A 21644-nucleotide genomic window follows, 5' to 3' on the forward strand; every position below is an offset into this window, starting at 1 on the left:
TTTTTTTCAATTTCAACAGACCCTAAAGAATGCCTACCAAAAGACAACTCCGTAGAAAGCAACGCAAAATTAGAGCAAATGAGAATAAAGGTGTCCAACATAAGCATCCATCTCTAGCAGAATTTGTAAAAAAAAAGTTGAAACAAAACAGCTAATACAATCATTTAGTGAAACACAAAAAGTTTCAAGTACAACAACTTCGCTTCCTCTATCAAAATGTAAAACAAACCAAAAAACAATTAACAGAAAATCACCTATCAGTACAGATAAAACTACTTCTTCAAATTTTAATATAGTGCAAAGTAAGCATACCAAGAAAAGTATGTTAGCCAAAATATACCGTCACAAAGTCCTTCAAAATCTTATAAAAACAGGAGAGAAATCAGGTTCAAAGCATAAAACCTATCGTAGGAAATTAATCTTAGAAGCATTGATGGACAGTGCAATTCTTCTCAAAAGAAATCTATTTATTTTACTGTTAAACAAAATGAAACCACTAACAAAACTAATAACTAAATTACAAAAAAGACTTCTCAATAAGCCAAATGTCAACAGAAAGAACTTCTTAAGTATCTGCGGAGGTGAATGGAATCACACTACGAGCACAGAACCATATTTTAATGAAGAAGCGTACAAACAAAAGCAAACGAATACAATTGCCATAAATAGCAGTGGTCGAGGTTATGAAAAAGTGAATAATACCATAATGGAAAAAGAACTACTCCTTACAAAAATATGCCCTGAAAACTTAGAATTACCCCTCCATTCAACTGAATCAGAACGTCTAGTGTACAAATGGCCATGCACGTCAATGTGTAACATTCCCAAACAATGTTTCAAATCTTTACACCAATTCCTCAATAAATATGTAAAAAGCAAAGACAAAATCAAAATTAAATTACTGCAAAATATAGATACCTGTCCAGTGCACAAGTACACAGGACTACAAGGACATTCATTGGCCTGCATTACAGGACCTACTTGTAAAACCACTTTCCATGATATCAAAAGGATATCAACACATCATTCAACTATAAGAAATCTAGTCTATAAACTGTACTATGCTAAAAGTCCTGCTTTAGCACTAGCAAAGTTAAATAACATCCTTCTACATGGTACAGCAAAAGACCTACTTGAAGAAATTCACTATATCCAGAAAAAACATTTTGGAAGTGAAAGCCATTTACAGAATTAAATAGCTTTAAACCAATTAAGCAACAATTCTACACATGGCAACCTTTTGCTAAACACATACAAAAAAGAAATACTAAAATTTAAAAGTACATCAGCTGAAGTACCAAACCATGTATGTGTATGTTGCCGTAGAATTTTTTATAAAAGTAACACAAAAACTGTGGACCTATCATACAAAATAGATGACAAAGAAGATTCTAAATGGTTTGAATTAGCTCTCTACCTTCTAGCAGAAAACAAATATGAAATAACTGAGCCCTTAATACTTTGTAGTTATTGCACCAACCAAACTCCTTCACGTTCTATCACAAATAATTTGGAATTATACCCAGTACCAAAACCTCTAAAACAACTTAATTTATATTAGAGCATCATAAATCAAACAGTACACCCATTTCAAGCAATAATACGCCTTCAACCAAAAATAGGAAAATTACCTCCCTCTGAATTGGTAAAAGGCATTTGTGGAAAAGTAGTTTATTTACCATTAAATCTAAAAGAAAATGTGCATACTCTAGGAGTGCAACGTCCAATGCACCAATCTTTAATTATATAAGTAAATGGAGTACCTACAAAAGACAAAAAATATGGCAACAGCTGGTAGATTTATATAAAGTTAGACAAGCCTTCCAATATCTTAAAGAGAATAATGAATATTACAAAGAAATTAATATTGAAGAAAACTTGAAAGATACAACTGAAATAATTCAAGAAACACAAGAAGCTGGTCAATTTGAGCTACTAGATCCTGCTACAATATCAAATACTTTAGACCAGTATACAATTCATCCTTTGCACTGTAATGACACCATACAAGATGTACTGGAAACTTTACCAAATGCGTCAAACAAAAGGATCGCCAATCAGTATATGGGAAAAAAGTATAGAAGCACGTGCTTTTCCTCAACTCTTTCCAACTGGCAAAGGAGGAAGATCTGATGATAGACCTATTCAAATATCAGCTTCAGAATACCGCTCATTACGGATGTATTCTGAAGATCCCAGATTTAGACAAAATGTGGACTACATATTCAACCTACTCTTTGAAAGTGAACTAGCAACTTTATGTTACAGAGTTGCACACATATTAAAATCAGGATCACACTTTCAAAATATGACAGCTACACAATTATTAGAGAAAGTGCAATAAAAGGATGAGATTTTAAAATCAAATATTACAAATCTATTAGCAAATATGCGTGGTACTAAAGAGTACTGGTGTCGACGTCATGGAGATGTACGTTGTATGATCAGAAACCTTGGCCCACCCACTTGGTTTGTTACATTAAATTGTGCAGAATATGCATGGGAAGATTTACATGATTTCCTACGCATATGAAATAAAAACAAAACAAACACCTATTTATTCTAACACCTGGAGAACTATTTATTCTAACACCTGGAGAACTTTGTTCTTTGGATCCTGTTAATGTTTCAAGATATTTTCACCATTGCTTCATTGCTATGCTACATTTTATTTGTAATAAAACTGTTCCTCCCCTTGGAGAAGTCCAACACTTCTTTTGGAGAAAAGAATACCAAGCCAGAGGAGCACCACATATCCACATGCTTTTATGGATTAAAGATGCTCCTAAATTTGGTCAAGACAGTGATGCCACTGTTTTACAGTTTATTGAAAAATATGTCACTTGTCGAATTACATCAGAAGCCACAAATAGTGAACTTTGTGCACTAATTTTACAATTTCAAAGATACAAATGTGGAAAATATTGTCGTCGAAAATACAAAAACAAAGGCAAATACTACACCAAATGCCGATTTGGTTTCCCTAGACCAGTTACAAAGGCCAAGTAAACAACCTCATGTCTTCAGTTAGACATACTGTTAAAGGAAAGTCACCTAAAAATACATATTACATAAAAAGAAAAGAAGAAGAAAAATATATCAATGATTATAATGCAATCATTGCCCACTTATGGAATGCAAACATAGATGTGCAGTACATTGCAGACAATTCTACTGCAGTTGCACAATATATCACAGCATACTTAACTAAAGCAGAAAAGACAGAGCTCCAAGACCTCTGGAATGACCTGTCATCAGATAAAACAGTATCTCAGAAATTATACAGCTTGGGCATAAAAATGCTCACCCATAGAAAATGTGGATCTTATGAAGCAGCTGATTGTTTAACTGGTACTTCATTGTATGGTAAATCTGAAAATATAGTATGGCTAAGTCTTGGTCCAGCTAAATCTAGAAAAAGAGTTCTAAAAGCATATGAAGATATAGAAACAATAGCCAAACATGATCCCAACAGCCAAGACATTTTAAAAAACAATTTATTGGACACATACCAACCAAACAGAAGTAATACTTTGGAAAACATGTGTCTATACCAAATAGCCCAAAACTACACATACAAAAATAATATGAAACCTGATGAAAAAAAAGGTAAATATAGAGTGACAGACTGTGAAGGCAGCTTAGTTAAACTCACTAAACCAAATTTAATTAATCATATAAAATTGTCATTGAAGACTCCTCAACATAAAGAAGTATATTACATGTCCCTGCTACAACTCTTCAAACCATGGAGAAAAGAAGAACAATTACTAGATAACTATGACTCATATGAGGATGCTTTCAAAGCAAATGAAAGCACTATAACTGATGTAAACTTTACACAGTACAAACAATGTTGCACAATGAACAGCAACATGAAGAAGAACTCCAAGCTCAACTAGATAAGGATACTCCTGACAGTAGTCAACCTTCTGTAACAGGAAGCCAAGAACCACTGGGAGAACCACTAATAACAAATGAGGCAGAATTAGCTATGATAGAAGTAGAAAACACCATGTGTCAGTATGAAGATAAGGACGACTTAACTATACTACAATCAAAACTAAACAATGAGCAAAGTAGCATTTTTCAAGAAGTAACAAAACAAATTGCACATGGTGTAAAACATGAAAATAAAGAATGTTCCTGCCATAATTATAAACCTATACTACTGTACGTCAGTGGTGAAGATGGTTCTGGCAAAACATTCCTAATCAAAATCATTAGTAAGTTCCTTCAACAATTGACAAACAACAAACTGTCAGCTGTTGTCACTGCCCCCACAGGTTTAGCTGCCTACAACATAGGTGGTGTTACATTACACCGATTACTACTATTACCAATAGAACACCAGAACAAATTAGACTATTACAAACTTTCTGCAGAAGCTGCAATGGAATTACGCAGAGTATTGAAACAAATGAAAATGCTACTAATAGATGAAGTGAGCATGGTCTCCAACCTGATGTTAGCTTTGATTCACCTCAGATTACAAGAAGTACTCAAAACAGACTATGAAGAGCTCTTTGCAGGAAAACACATGATTGTTTTTGGAGATCTGCTTCAATTAACACCAGTAAAAGGTGAACCTATTTTTAAAACATTAGGGCACAAACTCTGGCGTATAACTGTTGGCAGCATTGGAAATGTCAACCTTTGGCAACATTTCCAATACAGAGAATTAACAGAAACAATGTGCCAATCTGCAGATCTCACTAATGCCAACATTTTAAAAGTTTGAGAGTCGGTATACTTTCTAAAGAAGCAGAAGCAACATTGAAAACCCGGCACATTAATGCACGTGCTACAGATGTTATGGAACAATTAGCCCACAAAAATGTCAATTGTATGGCCTTAATGCCAACTCTTGCAAGCTGTTTCAAATTCAATGAAATCATGCTAAAAAAAGAAATGCAAACATTAATGGAAATTAGCGCCACAGACAAACTAGATGTACATGGTATGAAACTACCCATGTGTGACCAAGCCACAACAAGACTAAATAATTTAGAAAAATCAATCTCAAACACAGCAGGCTTAGAAAAGATGTTCAAATTATCCTTAAATTGCAGAGTAATGCTTAAACGTAACCTTGACGTGGACCAAGGACTAGTTAATGTAGCACTGGGTACAGTTGTTGGCTTTCAAACATACCCACGTGACAGCAAAATTCAGTTTGTCAATATACTCTTTGACAAACTTTCAGAAGTAAAACGGATAGGACGCTCAACAGCTAGATTCCTTCTCTTCAAAGATATGTATGTACGCAGAGAACAATTTTCTCTAACTCTTGCATACGCAGTCACAATTCATAAATCACAAGGTCTTACCCTAGACAAAGCAATGATAGATATTGGTAACACAGTCTTTAAAGAAGGCATGAGCTACGTAGCACTATCACGCTTACGTACACTTGACGGTCTATTTCAAATCAACTTTGATGCAAGTAAAGTAAACGCTGATATTCCTTGCATTTTAGAATATAATAGACTTCGCTCACTATACACTCCCCATCTAAACACATATTCTGTTCCACAAAAACTAAAACGTTGTAAAAGAAAACTAAATCAAACTGAAATGCAACATGACGTCACTGGAAATCCTCCAAAGAGAGTAAAAGAAACTAATACTCCATCAAGTACCACAAACAAAAAATAATCAATTAGAGAAAGTAAACCAGGTACTTCTTTAAAGAAGGAAGACAAACTCCAAAAAAAGCAGTTAGATACAGAACTACCTGGACCATTTAAATTCTCAAATATAGTTGGTGTAAGTTGCTATGCAAATGTAGCAATGAATATTCTATTTTAATTACCACCAATTGTTGACAACATTTACTCACACAGTACAAACCCATTGTGTTTGCAAATGTTAGTACTTCACAGAAATGCAGCAAACAATCCTGACAACACATATAGTGTTTTTGGAATAAGACGACAATTGGACTACTGTGCTGGAATGGTGAAATTCACTATAAACTCACAGGAAGATCCACAAGAATTTCTAATGTACTTACTACAAGTACTGGAAAACAAAAACATACCTATAAATGAAACCTTTCAGATGTCATACATGTGGAAACATACATGCACTCTCTGCAACAATGTGACACAAGAAGAAATCCACAATGAACGCTTCATATATATATCAATACCAAATTGTGAATCCATTCCATTTCAGCAACTTGTACAAAATGCAAACCATGGTAGATTATGCTCTACATGCAATTCAGATAATCGCTCCACGTTAGTAATACAAACACATAGTAAATACGTAATACTAATGCTTCTACGTTACAATGCAGATGGTACCAAAAACAACTGCAAGCTGACTGGATTCACACATGGTCAAATATCACTTGGTAAGAAAACCTTCACAACAATAGGTATAATCTACCACGCAGGAGCCACAACCAATTCAGGGCACTACACTGCATACATAAAAAAGAAATGTGGATGGTTTGAATGTAATGATAGCACCATTACTCTAAAGCAGAGATTACCAGCAAATCTTACAAACGCTTATTTGATGTTCTTAAAACCAAAATTTGATAAATAAACTGTATTTAAACCTTTAAGTAAATTTGTGTTACAAAAATATAAACTGTTAAAATACTCCAAAGGCTATCTAACTGCTCAAAGATTCTACAACAACTAATCAGATAAATGAATACCACTAAATTAGACCAAAAAATACACAGTTAGAATACGACAATTGGTATCTAACTGTCCCAAAATTATAAATGTGTGTTAAAGTAATATAAACTGTTAGAATACTCCAAAAGCTATCTAACAGCTCAAAGATTCTACAACAACTAATCAGATAAATGAATACCACTAAATTAGGCCAAAAAATACACAGTTAGAATACGCCAATTGGTATCTAACTGTCCCAAAATTTAACAATATCCAAATAGGTAAATGAAAACCACTACAATATATTAAAAAAATAGACAGTTAGAATACGCCAATTGGTATCTAACTGCTCCAAAATTTTATAATATCAAAACAAATGAAGAATCGGTTACTGTTCCAAAAGAAATACAACAAAGCAAAGTATAAAGCATTAGCCAGAAACAACAAGTGAACACTGAAAACAAACAAACAAATAAACTGTAGCATAACAGAAAAAGGTTTTTTTTTAAATCCAACATGGATTTTTTTTTCTCCCACAGACCCAATGATTTTAGCAACAAATAGAGAAACTGAGCAAATTGCACAGTACTCTGATTTGTACTCTACTAAATATGAGGGTCGAAAAAAAATAAAAGTATATTGCTTATACAAAAAAAACATGGACTCCCATTACTAGACCAAACAGAAAGTATACAATAATAATGACAACCATAGCAGTACATCACATCCATAGTATCTAATACCTTTGTTCCTTATACATTTGTTTTTCACCCAAAGTTATAAACAAATATGAATGTGATATGCTGCGGAGGTTGTTGCCAGGGCATAGATTCTTGGGTGCATGGCCAAATGGCCATGCTCCCAAGACTCTATGCCCTGGCAACAACCACTGCAGCATATCACATCCATAGAGTCAAACATTTCAACTATGATCTATGGGAAACTTTTAATGTCCGCGAACAATGTGAGTGTTCTTAGAACACTTTGAGCTTGCTAGCGAACAATACGGACACCGTTTTCAGGACACCCCCTACGAACATTTCAGAACAACGCGATAGTTCTTAGAACACTTTCAACTTAACAACGAACAATACGGACAGCGTCCTAAGGACACCCCCTACGAACATTCCAGGACACCGGGAGTGTTCTCAAAAACGTCTTCAGAACAACCTCATCTTGTTTATTTGCGAACAATTCAGGACACCGCGAGTGTTCTTAGGACACATTCAACTTGACAAAGAACAATACGGACAGCGTCCTCAGGACACCCCCTACGAACATTCCAGGACACCGGGAGTGTTCTCAAAAACGTCTTCAGAACACCCCCATCTTGTTTATTTGCGAACATTTCAGGACACCGCAAGTGTTCTTAGGACACATTCAACTTGACAAAGAACAATATGGACAGCGTCCTCAGGACACCACCTACGAACACTCCCCGGACACCGGGAGTGTTCTTAGAAGCGTCTTCAGAACACCACCATCTTGTTTATTTGCGAACATTTCAGGACACCGCAAGTGTTCTTAGGACACATTCAACTTGACAAAGAACAATACGGACAGCGTCCTCAGGACACCCCTACGAACACTCCCCGGACACCGCGAGTGTTCTTAGAAGCGTCTTCATAACACCCCCATTTTGTTTATTTGCAAACATTTCAGGACACCGCGCGTGTTCTTAGAACACATTCAACTTGACAGAGAACAATACGGACAGCGTCCTCAGGACACCACCTACGAACACTCCCCGGACACCGCGAGTGTTCTTAGAACAGTTTCACTTTGCTTGCGAACAAAACAGACACATTTTGACTCCTTAGAACACCCCCTAGTCAGTTTATTTAGAAAATTTCAGAACACCCGTGATGTCCGCAAACAAATCGAACACAAAAAAAACGTCTAACACATAAAAAACACAACTTTCATCCTATCTCACACACTCCCACCCTCCCCAAACACTCCTACACACCAACACACTCTACAAAATACACATTTTGAACAAAGTTTCACCGCGCTGTCCGGGACGTCCGCGAATCCAATATGGCGGGCGCTACCAAAAAATCTGACGCGCTTCAGGCTCCACTCCGTCCAATCAGTGAACACTTTGCATGTCCGCGAACATCACGCAAGACGATTGGCCAATCAGGACACTTTCCGCGGAGTGAACAGGGAAGTGTATCCGCAAACCGAACACAGATATCACTAATTTTTTTTAACCTACTTTTTACTCATTTTAAAAAAAAAACTACTGGACGATTTTTTTTCACCAAATTTGCAAAAGCACGCTTTCGGGACCAAGCCGCTGATCCTGGTCCAAATTTGGTGGAAATCCGTCCAGCGGTTTGGGCTGTAGACGCGAGCAAAATTTTTTCCCATTCACTCTATGGAGAGTGACTACAATGTTTACAAATATGAGCATATAGAGGGAAGGTAGAGTAATAAAAACTATAACTATGACAAAATGCTGATACCATAATGATTATCTTCATGCACAGAAAGGATTCCTCTCTTTCAAGCCTGTATCTTCCGCTACGTACATGTTTCATATATGATGTGACAGGAACCCAAGTCTACAAATATAGTACCTTTTCAACTTTTACTTCCTGACTGTTACTGCAGAAAACTGTGTGGCTTCGATATGTCAGTAAAGGATAAAAAGGGAAAGCCAGCCATGTGATGTCATCAGTTATGTCATCAATGACATTTGTGATGTCATCTTCAATGTCGTGGGTGTTAGTGTTAGCAGTGACGGTAGCGCGAGTTATGGTTGCTTATGTTACCATAACTGGCGAATTTCAAGGGTTTTTCGGTTTTACTTGGAACAATAACGTCCCTTTAACAAAGTTTTTTCACTGAATTTCATAGGTTTTTAGTAACACAACTTAACCATAATATCCCTGACATGTAACATAGAACATACTAACCCCCTCGTAGTGATTTTCATGTCCGCGGACTACCGCCATGTCCGCGGACACATCGAAAATCTGAGCGTGGTGAATGTAAATTTAAATAGTGTGCCCCATTTCCCCTTTGAAGTTGGCTCTGAAAAGAGCCGTTTTTTTATTTTTTTTACAGATGCTTGACAGACACCTGTTATTTTATATTTTTTTCTTGTTTTTTTTTCTTACTTTACTCCTAAAATCTTCACATAACCTTCTCCAAAGCAACCCTTATATTCCAAAATAAAAAGGCATTTCCGGTAAAAGATGAAGAAATGCCATCTTCTTTCAAATTAACAGCATTACTGGCATCAATATTCTCATTGTTACAGAAGAACATACCAGCTCTAAGCATGAAGGCACACATGCCTCGGTTGATGACACACCTAGCAATGTTTTGCTGAGGACAAAAAACTGAACTATTGTCCCATATTGCCCTAGGTAGTAATCCAGAAAAAATTACTTTCGCATTTGCAAGAATCTTCACTACGGCTTGAACCAAGCATTCCAAATCAGCCAACAAAGTAGGGGCACTGACGTTGCCCAAATGGAAAGCACCATAGTGCAAAACTACCACATGCGGACTGTTCATCGTGGCCATATCCGCACAAACTTGTACAATTCCCTGTACATTGCAATCAGGCACAGTGCTCCACACCACCTCCACTCCTTTGACATCAAAGTTCTTTGCAACATGCCTGCATTCAGCGTACTGCTGTAAACCATACACAAACATATCTCCGAGCACCAACACCCTTACTTTCTCCACTTCTGCCATCTTCACCACACACAGTCTCTTTCAACACAAATCCACAACCTCGACATCTGATTGGCTGATCCGTACAGTCTTCTTTCCATGTTGGATTTTCTGGAAAAACCTGGATTTACCACGCCCTGTCCACGAACAGCCGCGGTGTCCGCGGACGGCGTCCACTTTACTCTCTGTACCATTCCCTCATTGCATACAGCTAAGCAATCACACAATACGAATAACGTCCTCAGAACACCCCCATTTTGTGAATTTTCCAACATTTCAGGACAATTATCATTTAATTATTCTACATATTAACATTACAAATATTATACTTTTATCTTGTACTCTGCACACAATGCTATCTTTCTCCATTAGCAGCTCAGTATACTACATAGAATCCCATAATACAATGCTATTTATTGATATAAATGCATCGTGCAAAGCACTAATAACGGTATGATATTTATTGCAATATCCTTGACACTTTTTTCGGAACATTATAATGAAAATCCCTAGTACACAAATTCCATGAAAAGTACATACACATGTGATGTCATCAGTGATTTCATCAATGACATTTGCGATATCAACTTTGATGTCCTGGGTGTTAGTCTTAGCAGTGCATGGTGTTGGCGCGAGTTATTTTTCATAGCTTACCATAACTTGCTATTTTCAGGGGTCTTTCGGCTGTACTTAGAACCATAACGTCCTTTAAACAAACTTTTTTTAATATCACGCAAACAATATACAAACATGGCGTGCAAAAACCAACTTCTACAGATGGCTTTACACAGAATGTTGCAAAGTAAGAATTTATGCTCGTTCACAGTGAAGGTCAGCTGCTTAATCTTTTTCTCGGGCCCCGGAGAGGCTCACGAAGCAGACTATAAGGTTGTATTGTGTTTTGACCTTGACAGACAGAGATTGTGATGAAAGACTTCTCTTGAAGGAGTGTTGCTAAAACGTAAGAGAAGATAAAGATGAAATTTCTGAAACGAAACCTCTTTTACATATTATATCACTATGCGAAAGATCGTTGGCACGCGCGGAGTCGTATTTTGGGACTGCACCACTCGTAGACAATGGAAATTGCAATTGTACTGTAAGTAACCCTTTACATTACTTTACACCAAATATAATTACAATAGCGTACCATTAAAGACCACTGAAGTTGAACTTGTTCGTTGAAAGTGGCATAATGTTTTCTACTGCGTACTATCACCGCCAAATTGATCCCCTGTCGTTTAGAGGGCTCTGAAAAAGGCAGACGACACAGAGTGGATTAATAGAAATAATTTAACCGGTCTATAGGCGGTCAAACGCTCTACTCGCTGTGCCACTTTACTGTAGCCTGTCAAGTGGCACAGCGAGTACAGCGCTCGCTTTGCCATCCGTGCACAGCTTGCTAACGCAAGTTCGAATCCAGGCAAACCCAAACTCAGCCTTTCATCCTTCCGTGGTCGATAAATGAGCACCACACACCGTGGTTAATAATAAGCACCGCTTAGATACCTCACATTTCTTAGCGCTATATAATTGGGAAAATATTATTTTTTTATTATTAACATACTCTGTTGCACTATCTTCGATAGCAAATAGTTTCACGCCCTAATAAATAAAATGATGATTTTTAAGGAAGATCGGCTGGTGAGACTAATTTATGTTTTTTAAAACAGGTACGTGGCCCCGTTTTGTCTATGTCACAATTTACAGACTCCAGCGGATGGGGTCTTCAACTGCCAGGTGCAGGTCCAAATATGCAACTTCATGACCCTCACCATTTTATGGGAAATCGCCAAGGACAAATATGCCCTTACGCAGTACTAGCGGCTACAAACAACATACCAACCAATATGGTGGTCTAATGGCTCGTTGTTGGAGCAACCTTCCGATTATCAGAGAGACCATTTACTGCTTTTATCATAAACCAACAGCCTATCTACCGCAAATGAACAATGCGCGGCTCCAAATAAACTTTTGCTGATCGACAGCAAAGACAATAGCAAATCGCTGAATATTCACTAAACATTTCATGTGAAATAAATATACTTTACCAAGTGTACAATCCTGCTGTTTACTTTTAAACCACAGTTTCATATTCCGAATTGTGACACACTGAGTTGTAACCTGATCTAACACTCTCTGTACCGCAAAGGAACATCGCGTGTCTCAACATGAACTTTTGCGGATCGACAACAAAGACAAATGCAAATTGCTGAATATTCTCTAAACATTTGATGTCAAATAAATGTACTTTACAACATTTACAATCTTGCTCTTTGCTTTTAAATCACAGTTTCATATTCTGAATTGTGGCGCGCTGTGTTGTGACATAATGTGTGTTGTCTTCTGGGTTCTGTGTAAAGTCGCGTAGTACTGGAGACGACTGGGCGCGTTTCATTACGCACCCTGTAACGTCACGGAGAGAGGCGGGGAATATGAATGCTTTGATAATATCAGGCTTAGTGGCGGGAGATATGATTTAGTGTTGCAAAAGCAAGTCAGCCAGGTCAATAGCGCCAGTCATAGGATTATCACATAATGTCGACACACACCAGCCGGATTTATCGTTTCTTTGGTGGACAAAAAGTTGGTTGACGCCCCTAGGTAATTGTACTATTAGCGGACAAAAGGAGTGCTCTTAAAACACTTTCACCCTCACAACGAACAATACAAACAACATTCTCAGAACACCCCCATTTTGTGTAATTGCAACCATTTCGGGACACTGCGAGTGTTCTTAAAACACATTCAACTAGACAAATTACAATACTGACAGCGTCCTAAGGACATCCCCAGTTTGTGTATTTACGAACAATTAAGTACTCCGCGAGTGTTCATAGCTCATTTTTACCTTCCTTGCGAACAAAAATGACACATACTCCGTCCTCTAAACACCCCACCATTTAGTTTATTTACAAAATGTCAGAACAGCCATTTATCCGCGGACAAATCGAACGCAACAAAAACGTCTAGCACATAAAAAAACAAAGCATTGAACCTATCTCATACTCCCCCACCCTCCCCAAACACTCTTACACACCAACACACGGCACTAAATACAATTTTTTATCCACTTTTCACTGCGCTGTACGCGGTCGACTGCGAATACAACATGGCGGGCGCCACAGAAAATCTGAAGCGCTCCACGCCCCTCGCCGTCCAATCAGCGAACACGTCGCATGTCCGCGGACATGACGCAAGCCCACGGGCCAATCGGGGTGCTGTGCGCGGAGCGAACAGGGAAGTCCGTCCGCGAAGCGAACGCAGATATCACTAATTTTTTTGCCTTACATTTTAGTCATTTTTTAAAAAACTACTGGACGGATTTACACCAAATTTACAAAAGCACGCTTTTGGGACCAGGCTGCCGCTCCTGCCGCAAATTTGGTGTAAATCCGTCCGGCGGTTCGGGCTGTAGCCGTGCGCAAAGTTTTTTCCCATTCAGTCTATGGGAAAAAAAAAAGTTTTGGGACCCCCGCCTATAACTTTGCCCCCCCTGGACAAATCCTCACCAAACTTTGCAAAAGAATTCAGAGTGACCCAACTACTTTTTTTGCAAAGTTTGGTGAGGATCCGTCCAGGGAGAGCGAAGTTATAAGCCGCCCAAAAAGTGCTCTTCCTATGGAAACAGCAACTTAACCATAACTACATGGCCACTACCGTTGCCATGTAATATATATATATATATACATATATATATATATATATATATATATATATATATATATATATATATATATATATATATATTTTAAAGGAAACAACTTGGTTGCAGGGATGTTATGGAGAGAACTTAACGCAACAAAAGCCCTGAAATTCAGCTAAAGCCACCTTAACTTTTCATCCCCATTGACCACAATGATGACATTGGGGGTTTTGTTGCGTTAAGGTCTCACCTTAACATTCCTGCAACTAAAGTTTATTTCCTTGAATTTCAAAGGTTTTGTTACAATGTATTGCTCACATTAACGTCCCTGCAACTAAAAATGTTTCCTTGAATTTCAAGGGTTTTGTTATTCCATACATTTTTAGAATGCTTCAAGACCACTATCATGGTCTTTGGACATGGTCAGTGGGCATGGCATTTGGCCGTACCCACTGTCCATTTTAAAACACTACCAGACCACTAGCTATGGCCTTCAGATTGCAGGCTTTGAGTACTCACAATGTTTTAGGCAATGCGTAGTGAGATTAAATGATTTGCCATGGAGCACACACTTTGGTTAAGCAGCGTGCTCCAAGCGGTACACCCCTTTTCGGCACCATCACTTTGGGAGTGCCATTTCTGCCACAGCGCCCATTTTGGTGCAGACTTTTCAGCGCAAAAGCCATTCCAGCACTGTTATTTTGGCGTCTAAACGCCTTCATGTAAAATAAGATCACAGGACTGCACTGCAACAAACCTTGCCACCTCCTAGTTGTGTTGCTTTTCTTTTAAAAAAAATGTAATGAGTTAAATAAAAAAAAAAAAACACACAGTCTTGAATTCTTTTAAGGCCTAACATTTAACCACTAGGCCAGAAAAGTGTGGTGCTTCGTGGGGCATACATTTCATACTTAGCCTATAATGTAATATGTTCAATGATAAAAGGCTGGGTCTGAAATCTGTGAGAATCCAAACAATAACATCATTGTAGCATAATGGTTAAGTGCTGTGATTCCATGTTTCAATTTATGTCTGTGTTGCTGTGAACCGTTCATCTTCCCACTGCAGGTGAATGAACCTTGTTTAGCTCAGTGGCATCACATGGTTGAGGACTATGAAATCGAGCTCTTCTGGTCTGCATTTTATGAGGCTTTATCCTGTTTTCTGCAGATGGCCCCTTGTCGTTTTAGGTTTTGAATGTGTTGCTTGTCTCTGACCTTGGCTGCGAGCCCTGGTCTGCTGGTTTGTGCAGCCTCATTCTGCTTTCCATCGTCTCTCGTCCTGTGGCTTGTGGCCTCATTTAATCCTCTTTTAAGTATACTATGATTTCTACATATCTTTACAGTGATATTTTTCCATAGGTTAGTCGTATTTGGTCCTGCCAGGCTCCTTACATGATCCTGTAGTTCAATAGGGTAAGTTGCGTTAAGTTGCTGGAAGCTTCCTCTGCATCTCTTTGTTGCCTTGGGTTTAGCATTTTGGCACTTAGCTAATGAGAAAAAAATAATAAAAGCTTTTGACATTATGTATATGTATCTGTCCTCCATCTACAGAACTGTGTTAGCATGTTCTTCGTGTGCACGTGTATCTTTTTGTGTAACTTCGTGCATGGCTGCAAGTGTACTTCGTGACTAAAGTGGCCAGGTCATTGTGTCACTAATGACGTCAGCACAATGGTTTCTCGGCATTAGTCAACCTCTTCCATCTAGGCATTTGGGTCCAGGACCACTATTGAAGCACCTGTATCCATAAAGACATTAATTGGATGAGGTTTCAAAGGCTGTCTAAGAGTATATCTGTCTGCATATGTATATGTCGCTGGCCCTCCTGGGGGCTGTCTGAATAGTGAGTTGCTTCATGCATTTTGAACCCTTCAGGTTGTCATGTTCATGGGGGTGAGGAGGGGCATTCCAGGGACCCTTTTTTCATAAGGGTGACTAAACCTCATTCAATTAAACAATCAAAAAATACTCATAGGCGCCTGTCTGAGAATATGAACATGGCTAAATGACCTGTTCTTTGTGAAGGTACCCACTCAAGAGTCAGCGGACAGACTTTAGCGCACTGTACCTTTCACAGAAGGGAAATATCTGTTTGCATTTCTTTGTCCCGCCGAAATGGGCAGTCCAGCACCAAAATGCTATGGCAATTCTCTTTTGAACAAGAGTAACAACAGCAACCCCAGACACCTGTTTCAGCCTTATCGGGCCTCATCAGTGAGGTGGAGCTTTGCCTCTCTGAGCAGGTCCACAAGGGGTCCACATCTGGATGAGCCATAGGAAACTGAGGGTGACTACATCCAAGTCTCTTATACAATAAAAAAATAGTCATAGGCATCCATCTGCAAGAACAAACACAGCTAAATGACCTGTTCTTTGGGAAGGTACCCACTTGAGAGTTTGCAGCCACACTTTACCTCACTGTACCTTTCACTGAAGGGAAATAACCATTTGCATATCTGTCCTTGTCCCACCCACATGGGCATTCCAGCACCAAAATTCGATGGCAATTCTAACAAGAGTACAAACAGCAACCCCAGACATGTGTATCAGCCTTGATCACATACTGGCAAAGAAATGTGTATCAATGATTATAATATTCATGTGGCTCATCTAATGTGATTTATGCCAAATAAATGTCTGTGTAGTCATTCAGTTTGAAGACAGGGTTGTGTTGGCCAAGGCGGGGCATGTGCACTGAGGGAGGAGAAGTGTAAACTGGCAGTATGCAGGGGTGGGGTGGAGGTTAGAGAATTGGAAACCAAGGGGTGGTGCAGCATTGCCACAGGCAGGGGTTAGGGAGTCAGCAGGGGTGGGAGGTGCATGGTACAAGATGCACAGTGGGCTGTAAATATGGGGTTAAGGGTGTTTGCATGCCATTGAGTTGCCAAAACTGCCTTATTTCTGTGTGGGAGGTGGGGTGGCTTGGCAAGTCAGGGGTGGATTTGGATTGTTGGGGAGCAATGTGGGAGGAGGGACCTAGAAGGTATTGAGGCAGTTGTGATGATTTATGTGCCTGTGGGCTGCCCGAGTTGCCTTTAGGGTGGAGAAGTATCGGCTATGAGGGGGGCTGCTGAGAGGGTGGTGAGGATTGGGGCATGGAAGGGGAGAAGGTGGGCTGGTTGTGATATGTTCTGGACTGGCATGGTGAGTTTTTATGAGTGCATGGGAGATGAACTTCAGAGTCTTCCTAAGGCAAAGTTTTACAAATAATTATACTACATTTTCCCTGCAAATGATAAGCATTGTTTGGTATAGCCATTGAAAGACGGCATAGTGATGTATTTATTTGTGCATTTGTTGAGCACTTTAAGCCCGAGGGTAAACAGGTGCTATAAAATAACACATAAAACACCTAAAACAAGGACAGACAAACAGCACAAAGAAACAAGACAAAGAAATAAGAAAATACCATGATAAAAGCCTTAAAATGCGAGTGGATCACCAAAGAAAAGAGTGGCAATAAAATCAATTAAAACAGCAATAAAAATAAATGGCACATTACAGTGATCACTTAGAATAAAACAAGATAAAAACAGCAACTTTATCTGAAATAAAAAATGTTTTGCATTTTCTTATACCGCTCAATTGAAACCCCAGTCCGTAGATAAACAGACAATCCATTCCAGAGCTCCGGTGTAAGATAGTTGAAAGAGTATTTTCTAGTACTATCCAATTTGACACATTGCACAGAAAGCAAATTGTAAATGCTTGATCTAAGTATGTGATTATACTGTCCTCACTGCCTGATTCTGGACCACTTGAAGCCTTGCAGATTACAGTCGCAGTTACCAACCATCAAACTCCCACAATAATCTAACCTTGATTCTATGATTGGACTTGCTGAAGTGAGACAATTGTCTTCAGAGATAAATGGCTGAATCTTGCCCAGAAATCTAGGCCGAGGAGGAGGCAACAAAGTTTAGATGGTCCTTCATTGATAAATTACTATTGAGGTAAAACCCCAGGGTCTTAACCCTGAGAAGCACCTCAATTGCTCGGCCTGCTATGGTGAGCTGCTTACAAGAAGCAGGGAGTTTGTCCAATCTCTGTTGCATTTCCTTAAACCCATTAATATCTCCACGGAATCTTGCATCAGAGATACGATGCACACGATTCAAGTGTTTGAAAACCTGGACTTTGATCCACAAAAGCATCTATTAGTGACTTTAGATATCAAGTCACTAGATACGAGTATTCCCCAACAACCTGCTATTGATTGTGTATATGAATATCTCATTGCAACCAATAGGAGGACCAAAGCTCTACCTGAATTCATCATTGAAGGTATTACACCAGCCCTGTGCAAGAATTTCTTTGAATTTGACAAACAGTTTTATCTACAGATCAAGGGAACTGCTATGGGGGCTGCATTTGCCCCTAGTTTGGCAATTCTTTTCATGGCCAAATTTGAACAGAAGTTCATATTTAATCAAATCAATACGTGGAAGGACAACATCAAACAATGGCATAGATACATCAATGACGTCATATGCCTATGGAAAGGATCAGAAGACACATTGCAAAACTTCTTTGTCTGGCTGAACACCTGCAGCACAGATATACAATTTACAATGGAATATAGTAAGACCACTACACATTTTTTGGACTTGACGATCGGACACAATCAGGGCAAATTAGCTTGCAATACCTTTCGCAAACCCACCGATCGGAATACCCTTTTGCATTTCCAGAGTGATCACTCGAAACACATCAAAGAGAACTTACCATATGGGCAATTTCTGCGGGATACGCAGAAACTGCACCTCTCTAGATGACTTCTACCATGACGCCGACTTGCTTAGTAACCGACTGTACGAAAGAGGTTACCTAAAGAAGTTGGTGTCCAGATCTTTGAAAAGGGCACGATTCACATGCCGGGATTCACTCCTTACTCCCAAAACTCGAGAGGGCCCTCAAGATCAAATTACATGTGAGATCACCCATGGTCAACATGCTTTTCAAATTAAACAAATTGTTCACAAATACTGGCCCATTGTCGGACTGTGCCTCCCGGCCAACAAAAACCTCGATTTGCATACAAAAGGGCACGGAACATCAGAGAGCACTTAGTGCACTCCATGTACATCGAAAAATCTGTGCAAAGCAATCTTTGGAATTTACGACCATTAAAAGGACATTACTCATGTGGGTCTTGCTCGGTCTGCCAATTTACATGCAAAATACAGCAATTCCGATTTGGACAGAAAACCTGGATCCTTAATGACATTTCCAATTGTAAAACCAACCAAGTGGTTTATTGTACAGAGTGCCCCTGCAATCTACATTATGTTGGGCAAACTATGCGTAACATTGGTAACATTGGTACACACATCTCCGAACATCGGTCACGGATCCGGTGCAAAAATCTCACATCTCCTCTGGTTCAACATTACTTGGATAAAAAACATACCACACAAGATATCAGATGGTGGGTCATTGAAATAGTCTGCAACGGGCCTAACATCCATGGTTGACTCCTGAACCTAGAGTGCAGGTGGATACATAGATTGAACTCTATAGAACACGATCTCAACGAACAACAAATCTTCCCGCATTAATGGGACTGATTTGCTCCACTGGAACCTTCAGACAAACAATCAATCAGTGGGCTTCCATTTTTGCTTTTAATGAGTTTCAGCCCTCTAATGAGGTACCCCGATCCAGGAGACACCTCTTAGCCACAATCTCAACTGAAACGCCACTCTTTCAGAGTATGCAGCCATTCAACTTTTTTAACACATATGGGCAAGCCATAAATCAACATTATCACTTCCCTGTGCATCGCACCGCAGGCATTTTCTGCCTGCTGTCTACGAACACAATGCCGACAGATGCAGCACTTTTTTCTGGGTGTGTGGCACTGCTTCCAATCAGAGCACAGCTCCTGCTGTGCCCTGAGTGGAGAGCAACCACACACCGATTTATTTTTTCTGACTCAAAACTGGGCTCTTGCCCGCACACATAGTCTCCTCTATAGGAGCAGACTCACCCATGCGGGCGCTCTCCTTACGGCACACATTCCTGATCATGGTGCCTCCAGCGACCCTTACACCTTGTTGACTCCCCTCACCGGTTCGGCTGGCGTCGCTCTAAGCGGTTACTCTGCCGCCAGGGCTTTCCCTAGTAACATCGAGTTGGTTCTGCATTCCTGATGCATGAACCAATCAGGCCATTGCACTCCCTGCGTTTCCATTGGTTGCGAGACGTACACACCCTCCTTATCTACAGACACCAGCATTGCAGACGCCCTCATTCTGCAGCAGTGCGTCGGCTTGGAACTCGAAACCGAAGCCCGGATTTATTCATTACAGACCAGACTAACAAACGTGTGCTCATGAGCATACACGAGCAACGTTAGGCACGAATATGTGCGTGCGTTTGAACTACTCCCCAGGTAATGCTCACAGCTTGTGCTTTGTGACACGTTCACCACAAGCATCCTTTTATACCCTTCAATGAAGGCTTTTGTCTCCTCTATTTTCCTCCGCACGTATAGAAGCATCCAGGCACCAGTTCTTTAGCTGCCAGAGATTTATCTTATTATGGCGACGCTTTCAAGAGAGGCACGCTCGGACCTCTCCAGCTGTTTTCAAGAGAGGCACGCTCGGACCTCTCCAGCTGTTCTCCTATTTAAAGACCCGGGGAGCAACCCAAACAAAAGCCCAGGTATCTCACGATCTGCATGCTCAATTTGTATATAATATGCATGGGCAGTCCAAATAATTCCTAGCAGCTTCCCACCCAATCCCAGTGGGCGCACAATTTCAAATAAATTCAACATGTCATTCAACGTTTCACTTGCACTACTGTTCCATGTGTGCAGCACGCAACTTTATCAGGTTTTTTTAAAAACAAAACTCTTTAACCTTTTTTTTTGTTCCAGAGCACGGTGTTCCTGTGTTGCCCACTTTTGGGGTCTTGCTGCACATTCTCTCTGCCCGCAACAATATCACAGCTTGACTGGTTGGGCCTGTTCGGGGAGCCTGCCCCACAGTGAGATTCATTACAAGGTCACAGTGGTGAGTTAGGCATTCTTTACCCCCACCACTCTCAAAATATAGGTGCAATTATTTCCAGCTTTTCCTGTTTTCAGCCCCTTATTTTACTCAATCAATTTTAGATGCCTGGACAACATTGTGTCCTTTGAACAATATGTTTGTTGTTACTAATTAACCCAGTTATGTCGAGAAGGGATTAAGTTTCTGACCAACAAAAATTTTACACTTATTTTTTCTTTTCTTCTCCTTCTTTTTTCTTGTTCTTACTAAAGGGGCCACCCATCTGCCATGATGAAGGCGGTTCTCGTATAATAATACATATCCCTCTGATGTATTCTCAAGTTGGATGACTTTGCCGCCGAAACGTGTACTGTGTACAAGGGGGTTGTATAAACCCATGTTTTTGGGGTTTTGTTATTATATATTGTGCATATAATATCCACTACTGTTTGCTGGATAGAATTCAACATCTAATCCTGGCCACGTTCCACCTGCCACGTTGGCACTTGTAAGACTAGATGCTTTGGCACCTGAAAGATTAGATACTTTCTGCATTTAAGCTACTTTAGGACCTAGATGGTTACAGGTCCACTAGAGCGCCAAGTTACTGGCGCTTATGATCTCCACATGTTTCATACATGGGTTAAGCTTTGCATTTTAAGTAAAT

This window comes from Ambystoma mexicanum, chromosome 12 (genome assembly GCF_040938575.1).
Source record: "Ambystoma mexicanum isolate Mex_15411 chromosome 12, UKY_AmexF1_1, whole genome shotgun sequence".
In the NCBI taxonomy this organism is placed as follows: domain Eukaryota; kingdom Metazoa; phylum Chordata; class Amphibia; order Caudata; family Ambystomatidae; genus Ambystoma; species Ambystoma mexicanum.